The sequence below is a fragment of the Bos indicus genome, chromosome X (genome assembly GCF_029378745.1).
Source record: "Bos indicus isolate NIAB-ARS_2022 breed Sahiwal x Tharparkar chromosome X, NIAB-ARS_B.indTharparkar_mat_pri_1.0, whole genome shotgun sequence".
Taxonomy (NCBI): domain Eukaryota; kingdom Metazoa; phylum Chordata; class Mammalia; order Artiodactyla; family Bovidae; genus Bos; species Bos indicus.
The window spans coordinates 111,271,811-111,286,059 of NC_091789.1; the positions used below are offsets into that span (position 1 = coordinate 111,271,811).

Sequence of the window (14,249 nt, forward strand, 5' to 3'; positions counted from 1 at the left end):
GATCTCGGCCGGCGCGGGGATAGGGGCTGCGGGCTGCGGGGTGGTCCAGACCCGGCCCCGGGCAGGGCGGGGGAGGCGGGGGCCGGAGACCCCGCGGGAGCTGCGGCCCGCCTCCCAGCCCCCGCTCCTCGCCGCCGCCGCCGCTGATATGGCGGGCACGTGAAGCGCAGTTCGGCGCCTCGGCGCCAGCCAGGGAGCGGCCTGCCCCGCCGGCTCAGCTTACCCGCGGGCCCAGGAACGCGGAACCGAGCCCGGCCGGGCCCCGCAGAGCCCGCGCCCCCGCCCCGCTGCCAGCTCGCCGCGGCCCCGCACCCCGGTCCCCTCCCGCGCCCGGCCTTGGGGCCGCGCCAGACGGCTCGCCCGAGGGGAACTCAGGCTGACTAATGGGACGCGTGTGGGCCTTACGTGAGGCCCGGCTGTCAGCGGATGCCCGCTCGCTCGGCGCCTACGCCGCGGCCAGGCTTTTCGGGGAAGGACGAGAGGAGGGGTTTCCCCGCTCGGCGGTTTCGACTCCCCGGGGACTATCCGGCCGCGGCTAGCCCCGGGCTTTAGGTCGCGCCCGGAGGGGGCCGACTCAGTGTGCGCCCGGCGCCGAGGTGCAAACCCGGGATGAGGGGTGAAGAGGTGGGATCTCGGGAGCTCTAAGCCGGAGGTGGGCGCAGAGGCTCATCAACTCGGCCTGGGGTGCCTGCCTGGATGTTCGCGATCTGGCCAGCGGCTGGGCTGGGGGAAATTTACAGGCCGCTCTGCAGGCCTGGAGTTCAATACCGAAACCTCCCTCAACAAAGTCTTCCGGAAACCCCTTGGTGAGATTTTTGTGCGAGAAAAGGATTTTATAAGGCTCCTCGAGAGTCCGGTTCGGCTGAGGGTTCTCAGGTTCCGGGGCTCATGACGCCTTTTCCTTCCTTTACAGGGGCCTGTAAAAATCAGCAGAGTTTCTTATTATTTCTCATTAACAACCACTTCGTGTTGACATAGTTATATGACCCTCCCAAATATAACTACCTGTTTAGTTTCAACACACGAGCGAGACGATGAAACACAAACACCGATCAGGAACTCAGAGAAGGAAAACCCGGCCGCGAGCTTGGGGTTGGAGGCAGGATAATTCCTGATCACGCATCCCTGGTTTTATTCAGCCTAATTACACTAGTAATCCTGCCCCCCACGAGAAAGCCTGAAACCCTGTAGTCGAGGTGCGACTTTTCCTGGGGAGTCCCGCGGATGAGGAGGGGGTTGCTGGTGTAGAGGAGGTGGGTTTTAAATGTCACTTCCAAATGAAAATGCTTTCCTTCAGCCTTTTTCTTTTTTTGATGCAGTTTTCGAAAGGAGCATTTTTGCGAGATAAGAAGTGACCGATCAGAATCGCTGAGGGGAGGTTGTAAGCAGCCGCTTTGCCTCAGCTTAGCCTTATCTTATCTTTCACACTTGCATGGCGGAAAAAAAAATTGGCTTATCTTTATCCCCACCCCCTTCTCGCCTTAATTGCTAAAAAACACTGGTGTGTTAAACGGGGAGGAAGGAGGTCTCAGGATTGTCAGTGGAAAGGGAAGATTCAAAAATGTGGACACTTTGGGGGAAGCCAGGGTAGCAGGGTTTATTCTTTCCCCCAGGCCTTTCTAGTACGACGCAGAAAAGGTCCAGTCCGGGGTGGAAGGCTGGATGGCCAGATTAAAAAAAAAAATCTAGTTATGGCCTTGGGTCGTGTGGCTTCCCTAGGCCTCGCTTTCTCCGCCCTGCGTGCGTTTACCAACCTCACCTTCCCTTCATCTCTCAAAAGCTAGCAGTGGGTCTCTGGTTGAGGCCTCTCATTCTGCCTTCGTCCCCCCCTCTGCCTTTTCCTCCCCTCCACCCCGCACACACCCCCGTTTGGGGGAGGGGGATGCAAGGCAGGGACGCATGGCCTGCTGGAAATCATTAAAATATATGCGAATGTCTGCAAACACACACTTTTAAATCATGGCGTTTCCCCTCCACGCTGGTATATTTAAACTCCAGAGCGAGCTAGATCTCCTCCCTCTCAGTCGTTTGTCTGTGTCACCGACAGGCCGCTAATGGCCGGGCTTCCAGGCGCTGTGCATTATGCATTAGCCTCCTCCGAGCGCCGCACACAGAAGGTTCTGTCAGGCCTCGCAACACAAACCACCCAGCGCCCCCCACCCCCCACTCGCGACCGGGGGCTGTGCGGTGGCCAAAGTGCTGGAGACTCTGGGATGCAGGGGTAGGGGGGCGCGCGTCGAGGGCGAAGGCCGAGCCGAGTGGACCCGGAGGGGGAATCGGGGAGGGGTGGGGGAAGTGCTCCGGATTAGGCCGTTTGGAATCTCCCTCCCTGCGCTAGCCCCAAGTTTTGTTCCTGGCTGACCTTCCCTAGGCAGCTGCCCAGCTCCACTCACCTCGGTGCCCGACTTTGTGGGGGCCCAGAGGTACTTAGGGACAGGCCAGCGCCGCGTTTCCATCTGCTGGGCCGTACTCCCTTCTGGCCCCGAGCGAGGGGCTGGCGGAGCCTTCCGGATCCCTCCAGTCCCCGGGGTGCTGTCCGCGAAAGGGTTCGGGGTGGTGCGTGTCAGCGGAGTCCCGCGGCCGCCGTGGAGGGAAGCTGCCGAGAAAATGTCTCGGGCCGAAAGCCGCCTTGCAGGGTCTGCGAGCGAAGAGTTGGTGTTCTCCGCCCCCTCTTTCCGTGGTTCCCACTCACTGCCCCTGGCTAGGTAAAATATGAGCTGGAGAGACCGCGCTAAATAAGCAGCCAGGACGGGACGTGGCGTCCGAGTTTATCTACAGGAGCATCTAGCCCAGCTCGGCGGCTTTCAGGTCTCTTAAGCCCGAACCAGGTGGGACGCAAGAGGAGGCCTCCCCAAGCCGCCAACACCCATTTCTCAGAAAGCCCCCCTCAGTGTCAACGGTAGTTCACCCACCCGTGCCTGGTCAGAGCCTGAAATCGAGCCCAGACCAGAAATTTTGAGAGGCAGTTGCTGCTACCATGTTGGGCCTGCCTTCTGGACCCTCCTCCGGAGGAGGCCCAATAACCCTTCAAAGAATAGAGCAGCCATCTTCAACCTGGAGACTCCTAAGTCTAGCAGACTCCTACCAGGGAAGGCAGCTACCTTTAGATGTTTCCAGTTAACTGAAATCCCTGGGACAAAGATGCCTTTTGCTTGAGGGATGGACCAGTGGATCTTCTAAGTGGCACCCGTGGTAAGCCCAGAGTTCTTTTACAAAGTGACCAGGAAAGGCTGTTCCTGGGGGTGTTTGTGTATTTTTAAAAATACTTAAAGTAGATCACAATATATAAAATAAAAATACAGTCTCTGTAATCACCCCAATCCCACCCATTTCAGTACCCAGCATCATAGAAGAGAACAGCTGCTGAAGAGCCCCATTGGGGCCTATAAAGCTTTATAATTTAGTCCCCACATGCATGTTACAAACAAACCCCACACATCATGCTGGGATCCCAGGGTCCCCCAAACTCCAGGTAGGACCCTCACTATGGGATGCATGGCCTTTCCCCTAGGGCTTGGGCAGTGAATGAAGGTGTGGAAGAGGACTTGGCCTGCCTTACACAATTAACCTGTCAGGAAAAGGGCAACCAGGCTCCAGGCCTGCTCCTCGAAGAGCCAACCTGCTAGTCCATTTGCAGACGCTGGATAGCATGGGCAGCAGGAGAGTGCCCGAGAGCCATAGGTTCTAACTGGGAGGCCCTTCCCAGGGAACCAGCGGCAGGTGGGAGGGGGTGGCCCCTGCAGCTCGGTTGGAAGCACCTCGCCTTTCTGTGCCTATTTCTTTATTTCTCCGCTGCCTTTGCGGCCTCCCCTCCCTTGCGCTCACTCGCTGGCTCTCTCCCGCCACCGCCTCCTCCTCTGCTTTCATTGAAATCCTCCCCTTGCTGAGTGCCGAGTGTAGCAGCCTGACCCCCAGGTCAGCTCCCCAGGGACTCCTGGGAGGGCAGAGGAGGGAGGGAGCAGGAGGAGGCCCGCACACGCTGCAGGCTCCGCAGTGTCCCCAGCTCCCAGAGCCCCTTCCTGAGTGGGGATGTAAGATGGGACTGCTTCTCCTCCCTGGAACAATGCCAATGAATCGGGCCAATTGGTGTAAGCTCCCTACTCCTCCTCCACCTTAGAGCACCTCAGGAAAAATCTCACCTTTTAATTCCCAGTGAGTCATGAATCCCCTCTCCCTCACACATACATTCATACCTCTTAGGACTCCCTTAATAAGATATTTTAAAAATCCCAGAGTTGGAAATGTATCCCCTCAGAGATGGAAGAGAAACCCTTTAATCCCACCAACTTGCACAAAGATACCATGGAGGCAATACTCCTTAAAAAGGGTGTGTGTGTGTGTGTGTGTGTGTGTGTGTGTGTGAATGCTGCAAATTACGTCAAAGGCAAATTTACTGGTCTGTTTGTCTCCAGCATCAAATTTCTCCCACAGTCAGCCCTTCTCTGGCCCCTTCGCATTTACAGCACCGCCCCCTCCCCAATTCATTTTTAACTCTAGGACTTTTAAAGGTAGACAAACAGGCCCCTTTGTCAGCAGCCCTGGGAGGCCACAGGACTCAGAGAGGCTGCAGGCTCCGGGTTTTCACTTGGTTCCTGGATTTTCCAAAAGTTCTGGATGGTTACATGCAACTTTTAACTCTGGGAAAGGCCCCTGCCTGTGGGGGAGAGTTGGGGAGGCATGGGAAGGGGAGAGAAGGTGGCCGGGCAAGGGGCCAGGGTCTCTGCGGCAGCCTAACTGAGCCGGAAGAGGCTGGCACGGCTCTGAACTCGCCCAGGCCAGCTCTCCCGCGAGGCCCACAGTGGCGCAGCGGCCTCCTTGCCTCCTTGTGGCCTCTGAACCGCATTCAGAGAGTTTCCCCACAAATACCCAACTTCAGCCTTCCTGGTTATTTTAGACTTGTTTTGAATAAAAAGAGTCGCTTCAAAAAGAAATGTTGCTACAACACACAACCAGAGGCCTTTTCTCCAGCTGTGTCTGTAACTTGCATGCGTTCAGTCTAATAACTTTTAATGTCTGGCCCTAAAATGTCTTTATAAAAAATAGCTTTACAGCATAATAGTCCAGGTGTCTTTCTGCTTGTTACCAGAGATTAAAAAAATGTGTGGGTTCGCTTTCAGAGACATCCACCTCCAGAAAGACGGGGAAGAAAAAGGCATACGTTCTATTATGCAGGCGCGAGTCCTGGAAGCGGTGGCAGCCCCGCAGGGCTGGGGACTGCTCACTGGGGCACTTGCCTGCCCGTCTTTTGCATCAGTTGTTTTAAGCAGCTCTGGAGCATGAAGATTTAATTCTGCCTGAAGTTTCAGGTTTCAAACGGTAGAGATGTTTCACTTCTGCTTTGAAAAGAGCTGTTTTTATAACTATGTACTGAGAACTAAAACAGAATAAATAAAATCGCACCTAACACCAATCCTATAGTCAGGATTAAGTCTAATTTTTTTAAAGGGATCTACTAGCTAGAGCTGATTTTGGCCTTGACCTTGACTTAGTAATCAATTTGAGATGCTTTTGATTATTTTTGGTATGGAGACACTCCAGGATATTTTAAAACTTTCCGTGTGGATTTACAAGCCACCTCCATTTCAGATTGATGTTCTCATCGAGCTTGCACCATCTTGTCCTTAGGCGGAAAGAGACTCCCCCACCTTCAGCATAAAAAGACCCTATCCATTAACCGAGTGGGTCACCTATTGCGGTGATGTCCCGGCCCGCGGTCTGGGTGCGGTTAGGCCGGAACACCCCTCCCCCCACTCCCATCCCTTCCCGCCTGCTTCTCGAACTGGGGCTTCTCAGCTCGCCTTAGAGGCTCTGAGCTCCGGGGAGGCCGGAACCTCGCCTCTCCGCTTCCCCCTCTCGCCTGCCTGCCCCCACCCTACCCACCACCCCCGCCCGCGCGCCCAGCGCCGCTCCGGGTGCGCTGGAGAAGCTCAATACGTGTCAATTGAATTGAACTGCTGCGGGCGCAGGCTGTACGCCGCCGCCGAGCTCCGATCAGCACGACGTTACCGAGTGGAAATTTATGGAGCGAACGGTGTAAGCCAAAAGTTGCTCCCTGCCAAGGAAAATAAAACGCGGGAGATAATCTCCCGAGGCAGGGGTGAGGGGCCAGGACAGACCCTCCAATCATCTGAGATGCAGACTGTGAAATGCAAGAGAACGGGGATAAATTCTGGCGAATCTCCGCTCCCCTGCCGCCCCCACCCCCGCCTCCTCGTGCCCCACGGGCTGCCTCCTCCGTCCCCCGCCTCTCCAGACAATTCCCACACAATCGAAACGTCCGGGGAACTCGGGCGCAGAGTTCGGGCGGAACGGCCACCGTTGCTCAGGGTGGTGTCTAAAGGTAGTTCTTGACATCGAAATGGGAAGGGGCTCCTCCGGGAGGAAGGGGCGACCCAACGTGGGGATGGGCACCGACGCGCACCCGCCAGGCTCCACTGGGTCTCGGAGGGGACGCGCGACCGGGAGAGCGCAGAGCTGGTGGCGAGAGGAGGCAGCGGCGGCTGCCACTGGGGTTTGACAGCTTTGGCTGAGCGGAGTGCGAGGCGCTTTATGGTAATTGCGGTCCTCCACTGGCCTTCTGGGTAGCGAGGGGAGTCTCGGCGCGCGGCTGGGAGAGCCGCCCCCGCCGCCCCCATCCCCTCGGCTTAGGATCAGCCGGCCGCCCGCGCCGCCGCCGCCGCCGCCCGAGTCGGTCTCTGGTTCGCCCAGGACGCGCGCCCGGGCGGGGTGTGCGCAGCCAACTCGGTCCGAGCGGCGGAGGGGAGGGCAAGGGGCGGGGGGGGGGGGCGCCACCCAAGTGGTCTGGGGTTCGGACCCAGAGAAGCGAAACGCTCCGAGGATCGATGACGGCTGGGGAAACTCGGGCAAACCTTTACTGGGGAATCACCCCTCCGAAACCCCACCGCCGAGGCGCCGCAGCGGAGGGTGAGCTGAGGCTGGGGGAGCTCAAACTTGCGAGAGCTGGAGGCGGCGGCGGGCGGGCGGCTGTCGCCCGAGCGCTGCGCCTGCGGGGGGAGGGGAGGCGGCTGCTGGGAGGGAGGGAGGGAGGGAGGGCGAGAGGGCGGAGGGAGGGGGAGGAGGAAGAGGAGGGAACCAGGGAGGGGGGACGCGTTGGGATCGCGGCGTGCGGCGGCAGACGGAGCCCAGGCTCCCAGCGGCAAGGTGAGCAGAGCTACGCTCCTCGCTGAACGTGGACCGAGCTCGGCGGCTGCGGGGGAGACGCGCCGGAGCCGCGACCGAGAGCGGGAACGAGGCGGCGGCGGAGGGGGAGCCCGTGAGCCGCCGGGCGGGGAGCCCAAGCCGCGCTGTCGCCGCGCAGGGACGACTTGGCCAACACACTCACACACTCACACACACCCAGCCCGAGCGGGCGCTCGCGGCGAACCGTCAACATGGCGCTGGGGCTCCTGCCCGAGCGCGGGCGGCAGCAGCGGCGGTGCGGGAGCTGCTGAGCCCGACCGAGCCCGGCCCAGCCGCCGGAGCCCGGAGGATCGCGCGGGGTTGTCGCCACCTGCCCGGAGGCTTTGAGGCCGCCCCGCCCCGCCCCGCCCCGCCCCCACCCGGCCCAGAGCCCACCCCTCGGCGGGGCCGACCCCGAGGGCAGCCGGCTGGCAGCAGACGGCGAGGGAGGCGAGCGAGCGCGGCGCCGCGAGCGGGCTGCGGGCAGCCGGGGACGGCAAACTTTGCTGCTCGCCGCGCTTCCCCGGCCCGGCTCCTTCTTCCGTCGCCAACGTCGCCACCCCACTTTCCTCCAACCCCGCACACCAGTTCCCATCCACCCCGTCGCCCCTTGCTTCTCCTCGCCGCCTCGACTCTGCTCCGGGGAAAAACTTCAAAGCGCCGGATCGCAGGCTCTCTGCTTACTCCCCGGCCGGGGATTTCAGGTCAGTGCCCGGAACACCTTTCCCCGGGGGAGGCGGCGGGCTGCAGTCGGCCCCCTCCCTCGGGGCCTCCGCTCGCGGCGGGTGGTTTCTTTTGACTCTCGCGTACCCCCTCGAAGCTTGTGCCTCGCGCTTCACTTTGGCTGTTTTGCTCGCTTTCATTTTTATTTCCTAGCTATAAGTTATTAAAAATGCAGCCAACCTAAGCGGCCCCAAGTGGGCTCCGGGGAGGGAGGGGCGCGGCGGGGGGGGGGGGGTGCTGCCGCCTCCCGGGGGGCTGGGAGGAGAGCGGGGAGTTCACGGAGTGGAAGTTTGCAGCTAGTGTGTGCCTGTGTGCGCGGGAGCGCGGTCGTCGCTGAGCGCCGCGAGTCGGGCGCGGTGGGGGGGCCAGCGGGGGGGAGCTGGGCTGGAAGCTGGGAAGCTCGGCTCGGCGTTAGCTCGCTAGCAGGAAGGGGAGGGCGGCGGGTTCCCGTCTGCTTTCTTTTTCGACTCGGGAAAGAACTGTAAAAACCCCCAGCCGCCGCTGCTTCGTCTCGCCTCTCCGGGGGCCGCTCGTTCCTGCTCGTGGAACGACGGCGTGTGCGTGCGCAGGGTGTGTGTGGCGGGCGCCCCGGGCCGAGCCGAGCTCGACCTGCTGCCGCCGCCGCCGCACAACACGGGAGGGGAGTCCCGGGTTTTTTTTTTTTGGCTTGCTCCAAAGCGCGAATCACGTGGATTTAAAAAAAAAATACTAGGAAATCGAGGAGAGCGAGGGGTTCCGACTCGGCCCGTCCACCCGCCCGCCAGGTCAGACGCTTTGTTTTGTAAATGTTCTTTTAAAATTTTAATCTGCGACCCTGGTCCACCCCCACGCTCCCCACGAAGTCGTAGGGTTGGTTTCAAGTTGTGAGTCCCCAGGGGCGGGGGTAGATCGTGCGGGGGCGGCGGCGGGAAGGGAGAGCGAGGGGGTGGGGGCTAGACCTGGGCAGCTACGAGTCTGGTGGGAAGCCCTGTAGGGCGTGTGCAAGTCTGTGGCCGGAGGAAGTTGGTCCCGCTCGGAGGGCGTGCGGCGCGGAGGCTGAGGGCGAAGAGGAACTTGCGCACACGGCGCGATCCTCCGCCGAGGCGGGGAGGGCGAGGCGCCTCCGCGCCGCGGGGCCCGCGCTCGGAGCAGGCGGGCGGCTGCGCTGCAGAGCCTCCGCCAACTCGGGGGCTCGGGGCGGCGGCGACGTGCGCCGGCTGTTTACCAAGCAAGCCCTGGGGCGCCGTGTGCGGAGTAGGGTGGCTCGAGGCACGCGTGGTCCCGGTGGGCTTCCCGCCGCCTGCACTCTCGAGTGGGCACGTCCTCCAGTCCCTGAGACGGCTGAGCCTGGCCTCGTGTAGGCCGAGGCCGGGCGAGGCTTAATTTGCTGTTAATGAATCTTTCCCAGAAAGTCCGCGATCTTCAGCTAGTGAGTGCCCGCGCGCGAGGACGCGCGCCGCCGGCGTCTGAAGGGTGGGGGTTGGGGGAATGGAAGAGCGAAGGAGGGGGGAGGGTTATGTGTATTTAAAAACAAACCTTAAAAAGAAACCAGCGCGCTTCAAATAGGTATCCGTAGAGCCTCCTGTGTCTAGACTAGACTGCTCTGGGTTTTAGCTGTTTTTTTTTTTTTTTTTTTTTCCTTTTTTTGAGATTAGGCCAGAGATGGGGTAAGTGTTGTTTGGTTCTAGGGGTAGCCTCCTGGAGAAAAATCTTTTAAATGACTTGGGAATAAAAAAGCGGAGGAAATGGCCCACCCCAGAAGGTGGTGGGTGGTGAACGCAGACAGACTTGAGTATTTCTAGCCATCTGACACTTCCTGTGGCACTGGAAACGGACACCGCGGGCCGAAATCAATCCTTACGAGGTGTTGGATTCGGTTTTGCCAACAGAATTGCTTGTGTGGAAGGCATTTTAAGTGTCGGCCTCCGAGACTCCTGTACGTGGACACTTGGAGAATACGTTTGCATAGCGACCCTTCCCACTCCACCCCCGATTTGTTATCTGCTCTGGGCTTTGCAGTGGTGGTTCTCGTGTTTATCTGGGCCATGATTTCACCGCGTGGAGGAAGGGTGGAGATGGTGGTGATTAATATGCCGTCCAGGTTTAATCCGAGGCCGGCCTTAAGTATGCGGGTTGACGGCGCCACTCACCGGGATTGGCCTGAGGTAGTGAGGGGAGCGCGCGGGGTTCGGGCGCCAGGCGCTCGGCAGGCAGGTCGGGGCTGGGGCTTGGATGGCCCCAGCGCTGTCCTTTGAGGCGCTGTCACCAGTAGGTGACTGAGAGTTAATTAGGAAGTGTTCTCCGGATCAATGGGCCGCACAGCTCATTAGCGATTCTCTCCAGCTCTTTGCAGGGCCGGCCGGGCCTCTGCCTCCCACACAGGCCGGGGCCCCGCGGCCAGGGCTGCGGGGAGCGCCGCTGGGAAGTGGGGAAGGACTGGCGGCGAGGGGCGGCGGGGAGGCGAGTGTAACTTCGCCGGCGGCGTGTTGCGTGCGGAGCCCCGAGGCCCAGCGCAGCCCGCTTTTTCTTCCTGCTCTCGATCGCCTCGACTGTGTCTTTAACTCGCTCCCGCTCGCGTAGCTGCCTGGCTGTTCCTCCCCGCCTCCCTCGCCTATCTCTTGTTCTCTAAGCACGACGCCTGTGCTCCCCGCCCAGTTTGGGATTAGACAAGATAAAAATAGGACTGCCCAGCGCGCAGAGCTGTGACTGTGTCCCGGCAGCCGGGCTGGCGGGAGCGCTGGGGGCCGGGGCGGCAGCGCGGTGCGCTCGGGGCAGCCCGCGCCCGAAGGCTCCTACCCCCACCCCGCCGCCGGTGCGGTCACGCTCCAGGGTTCGGTCCGCCGGGAAGCCGTGCGGGCAGGGGGAACCCCGGCAGGGTCTCGGCGCTCTCACGGGTGTTGTTGGTGTGCCTGTGATAGATCGGTCTAGACAGGCATGCAGGCTCCCTCCCGGCTGAAGGACGGAAGGGGGGGCGGGCCGCGGAGGCGGCAGCAGACTCCCGTGAGCCGCGAGTGAGCGAGCCACCCTGCGGGCCCAGCGACCAAGGGTGAAGGGAAGGCTGCGAGGATTTCTCTTAACCCTCTAAAGGCGAAGGGAAGAGTGGGGGTGGGGAGTCTAGTAGAAATTCCTGGAGGCAAAGTAGCCTCGAGGTTGGAGGGGGCGGGAGTCTGGACCCAGGGTTTGTCTTTTTCTGTTCTGTGTTTGCACGCTGACATCCTGGTGCATCCGGCTCGATTCTTCGACGAACCAGACGCAGCTGCTAGGTGATCTAATTTGACCCGATACTTCTTAATGGGGGAGATGTGAACACACACAATGGGCACCCCTCACTTAAGGAAGTGAGTTTGAGAGATGCAGAGGTTAGATCTCAATGTTCCCAGCGGCCCGGTGTGGAAAGGTCTGCTCAGAGCTTTAGTGGGGTGGGGCCTCTGACGGAAACTGCTGCCGACCCAAGCCTGAAATGCTCGGCCCATGTGTGCAGGTATGCATGGGAGAGAGCAAAAGGGTTCTTGAGTTGTCTGTGTAGAGACACTTTTAACCATTAACTTGTGGAGAGTTCAGATCAGATATGTTCAGGGAGACAGCGTCCAAACAGGAATTGGACAGTGATGTGTGCAATGTATGTATGGACACATACAGGGGACTCAACATTGAATTGGTCTAAAATTTTAATACAACTCTTGAAGGCATTGGTCTAGCTTTTGCAGAGGTGGATAGGCGGGTAGGTTACTCTATATAAAAATGAATCATTAGTCATGCTCCTCTCCTTCCCCCTTCCTCTCCCTTTTAGGGATTGTAATCTTAGGGGAATCCTCTAGGTACATTTAAACTACAAACCAACATTGGTCTGGTCTGAAAATGAACCACATTATAGGCAAAGCAAGAATGTAAGTCGTGGGGAGGTGTACTGTTAGACAGGAATGCACAGATTAAGATGTGTGCCTGAATGACATGTGCTGAGACAAATCAAGACACTTGGGCTCCGATGCCCACACGGAACAAGAGATACAGAAGAGATAAAGAACTGGCCAAGAGGAATGTAAACATGGATATGCAAATACTGAGACCTAGAGCGAGATTCTAGGAGAGAAAATCCCAGACTTTGTTGAGCTGGAAACTGGGGCAGAATTTCTGTAAGTTCGTTCCAGAGACAAAAGCCCATTTAAAGGTGTGAAGAGGGTCACTTGGAAACACAAAAAGCATTCATATGCACACATCCACGCTTAGATACACAGGCTGAATGACAAAAACTCCTCAATGCCTGATGGAGACTTTCCTGCCCAGGGAGACCGACCAGGGCACGGAAATGTGCGCCACACAACCACATTCACACACTCATTTACCGAGAAATAACGTGTCTTGGCTAGAAGGAAACTGAGGGCAGAGGCGCCTAGCTAAGGGTAGATGGTCCTCAGTCACTAAGATTGCTTCTTGGTTATAGTTTCTTCCAAGCCAGAGTGGGGGAGAAGGTATGTCTTGACCAGGTTGGAGGATTTCTAAAAGATTTTTGAGCTCTTGACCTTGAGAGGATGGATGGTGGAGGAAGACTAGGAGTAAGCGTTACACTCCTGGCTGGGGAGGAAGGGATGCTGGGCTGCTCTAAGTCCTGTTTGCTAAGGTTGGCGCACAGGGTCTAGTGAACAGAAAAAAGTGCGAAGTTCGGCCTCTGGGCAAAATCAAGGGGAGGTATGCTTTTTTTTTTCTTTTCCTGGAGGAGACCGTGCGGGGACGGCCTGCTCGGTAGGGAGGATTAGCAGGCGCCTCTGTGACCCCAGACGTGCACATAAACTAGGCTTGGGTTTGGTTTGCCCGCGGCGTCGATTTGCCGCGGTCCCTCTTTGTCTGAGCCCAGCCGGGAATTCCAGCTTTTATTGGGAAGACCGCACTCGGGTGGAGCCCGCGCTGGGTCGGGCGGGGCAGGGCTGGGCCGCGGGGCTGGGAGGGAGGCTCGCCGGCCGCGAGCCGCCCGAACCCCTGAATGGTCCTGGGGAGTGCCCAGCGGCCTCGATCAAGCTACCTCGGTGGTTTCCTCGAGGGCGCCGGGCTCGGCTGACTCGGCACGGCGGGTCAGGGGGCGTGCGGGTACACTTGGGCCGCCGCGCCGCCCCCCTCCCCGCGGGCCCACCCCTCCCCCGCCAGTCCGAGGCCGAAAGGAGCTCTGAAGGCCCTTTGTTAGGCTCCAGGGTCACACCCGTGGCCCGGGGGCCGCGCCGGGGCGGGAGGGCCTTGCTCTCCGCGAGAAGGGACGTTCTCCTGGCTCGGAGGTCTCCAGCCGTCTGCTCACACGGTTTGGGCCTGGCGGTGCCTCGCCCAGTTTGGGGAGGGGAGGCCGAGGCCCGCCCCAGCCCGCCTGGGCTGCTTCACCCAAAAGTCCGGCCGGCAAGATTCCGTCTGTTTGCAAGGCTGGCTGCGCTGCCGGGGCCTAGGTGGTGGCGCCCGCTTGAGTAACAGCCGGGGTAGGAGTGGAATGTCTCCTCACGCCGTCCCCGGGGCGGCCCAGCCTCCTGTGTCTCGAGCACTTGGCCCAGGACCGACGGCTTAGGCTGGTTTCCCCCCATGTGTTTCTCCGCAAGGGGTAGCTGACTTTTTGTTGGATGAGAATTAAAGAACGAGCTTTTCCCGCAACGTTTTGGTAGAAGGCCCTCTTTCCCATTACAGGCTCATTTCCACCTGCCCCCAGTAGAGGATCTTGGAAATGGGGGGGGGGGAGCCCCTGCACTTAGTTATTCCTTAGAGCCATGTCTCCCTGCCAACCATTGCCCCTCAGCACCCACGGGCTCCGGCGCCCCGTGATTAGCGGGGAAGTCCGCTAGGAGAAGATCCTGACAGCATAAAATATAATTTGTGATCTAAAAGACAGTTTCCAGTATAATCTCATTATGCACCACAGACTCCCGGTGTTATTTTGTGGAAGGCGGACAATGATCAATTTACATTGACCCGGGGCTGGGCGAGCTTTTAGATGGTAATTGCCATATTGATTTGCATGCAAAAAGGAGACCTGCTAAAATTAAAGACCGGAAGCTAAATTAAACTAAATTTATTGTCTAGGTGCAAACCGGAGAAACTACTGGGGGGATGGGGGTGAGTCAGGTCAGGGTGCCAGGAGCAGACCAGGTGAGAAGCTTTGGAACCTCAGAGAGTTGGGAGCTGTCTTTGCTCTGGTGATTTCAAAATGTGAGGAGGGGGCTTGTTTAGGGTATGGGGACCCAGCGGGGGAAAAAGTTATAAACCGGCACTACTGCATTGAAGGCACTAGGGTCTTTTAATGCTAATAGTAACTGCTGGGGGGGGGAGGGAGAGGTTTATAGGGCTATAGAGGGGTCTTCCTGAACCGTTTCCGGCACCCCTCATTTCTATTGTTCTAC

The 14,249-nt window shown here is 59.1% G+C and overlaps 1 protein-coding gene across 14 annotated transcripts in view; it reads left to right on the plus strand.

The window, feature by feature from the left end:
* The window catches only part of BCOR (BCL6 corepressor), a 118,972-nt gene that overhangs the window by 66,788 nt on the left and 37,935 nt on the right, over positions 1–14,249 (plus strand). For 4 of the 14 annotated variants that reach the window (XM_070784387.1, XM_070784385.1, XM_070784388.1 and 1 more), the window contains exon 1: positions 7,181–7,883. The exons of 3 other annotated variants lie outside the window; for them this stretch is intronic. The gene's annotated coding sequence lies outside the window, so the exon portion shown is untranslated. Of the gene's footprint in view, positions 1–6,318; positions 6,341–6,843; positions 6,925–7,179; positions 7,884–8,577; positions 8,667–9,111; positions 9,311–14,249 lie in introns of those variants that run through there. 7 more of the 14 variants (XM_070784389.1, XM_070784390.1, XM_070784384.1 and 4 more) reach the window with 6 other exon arrangements.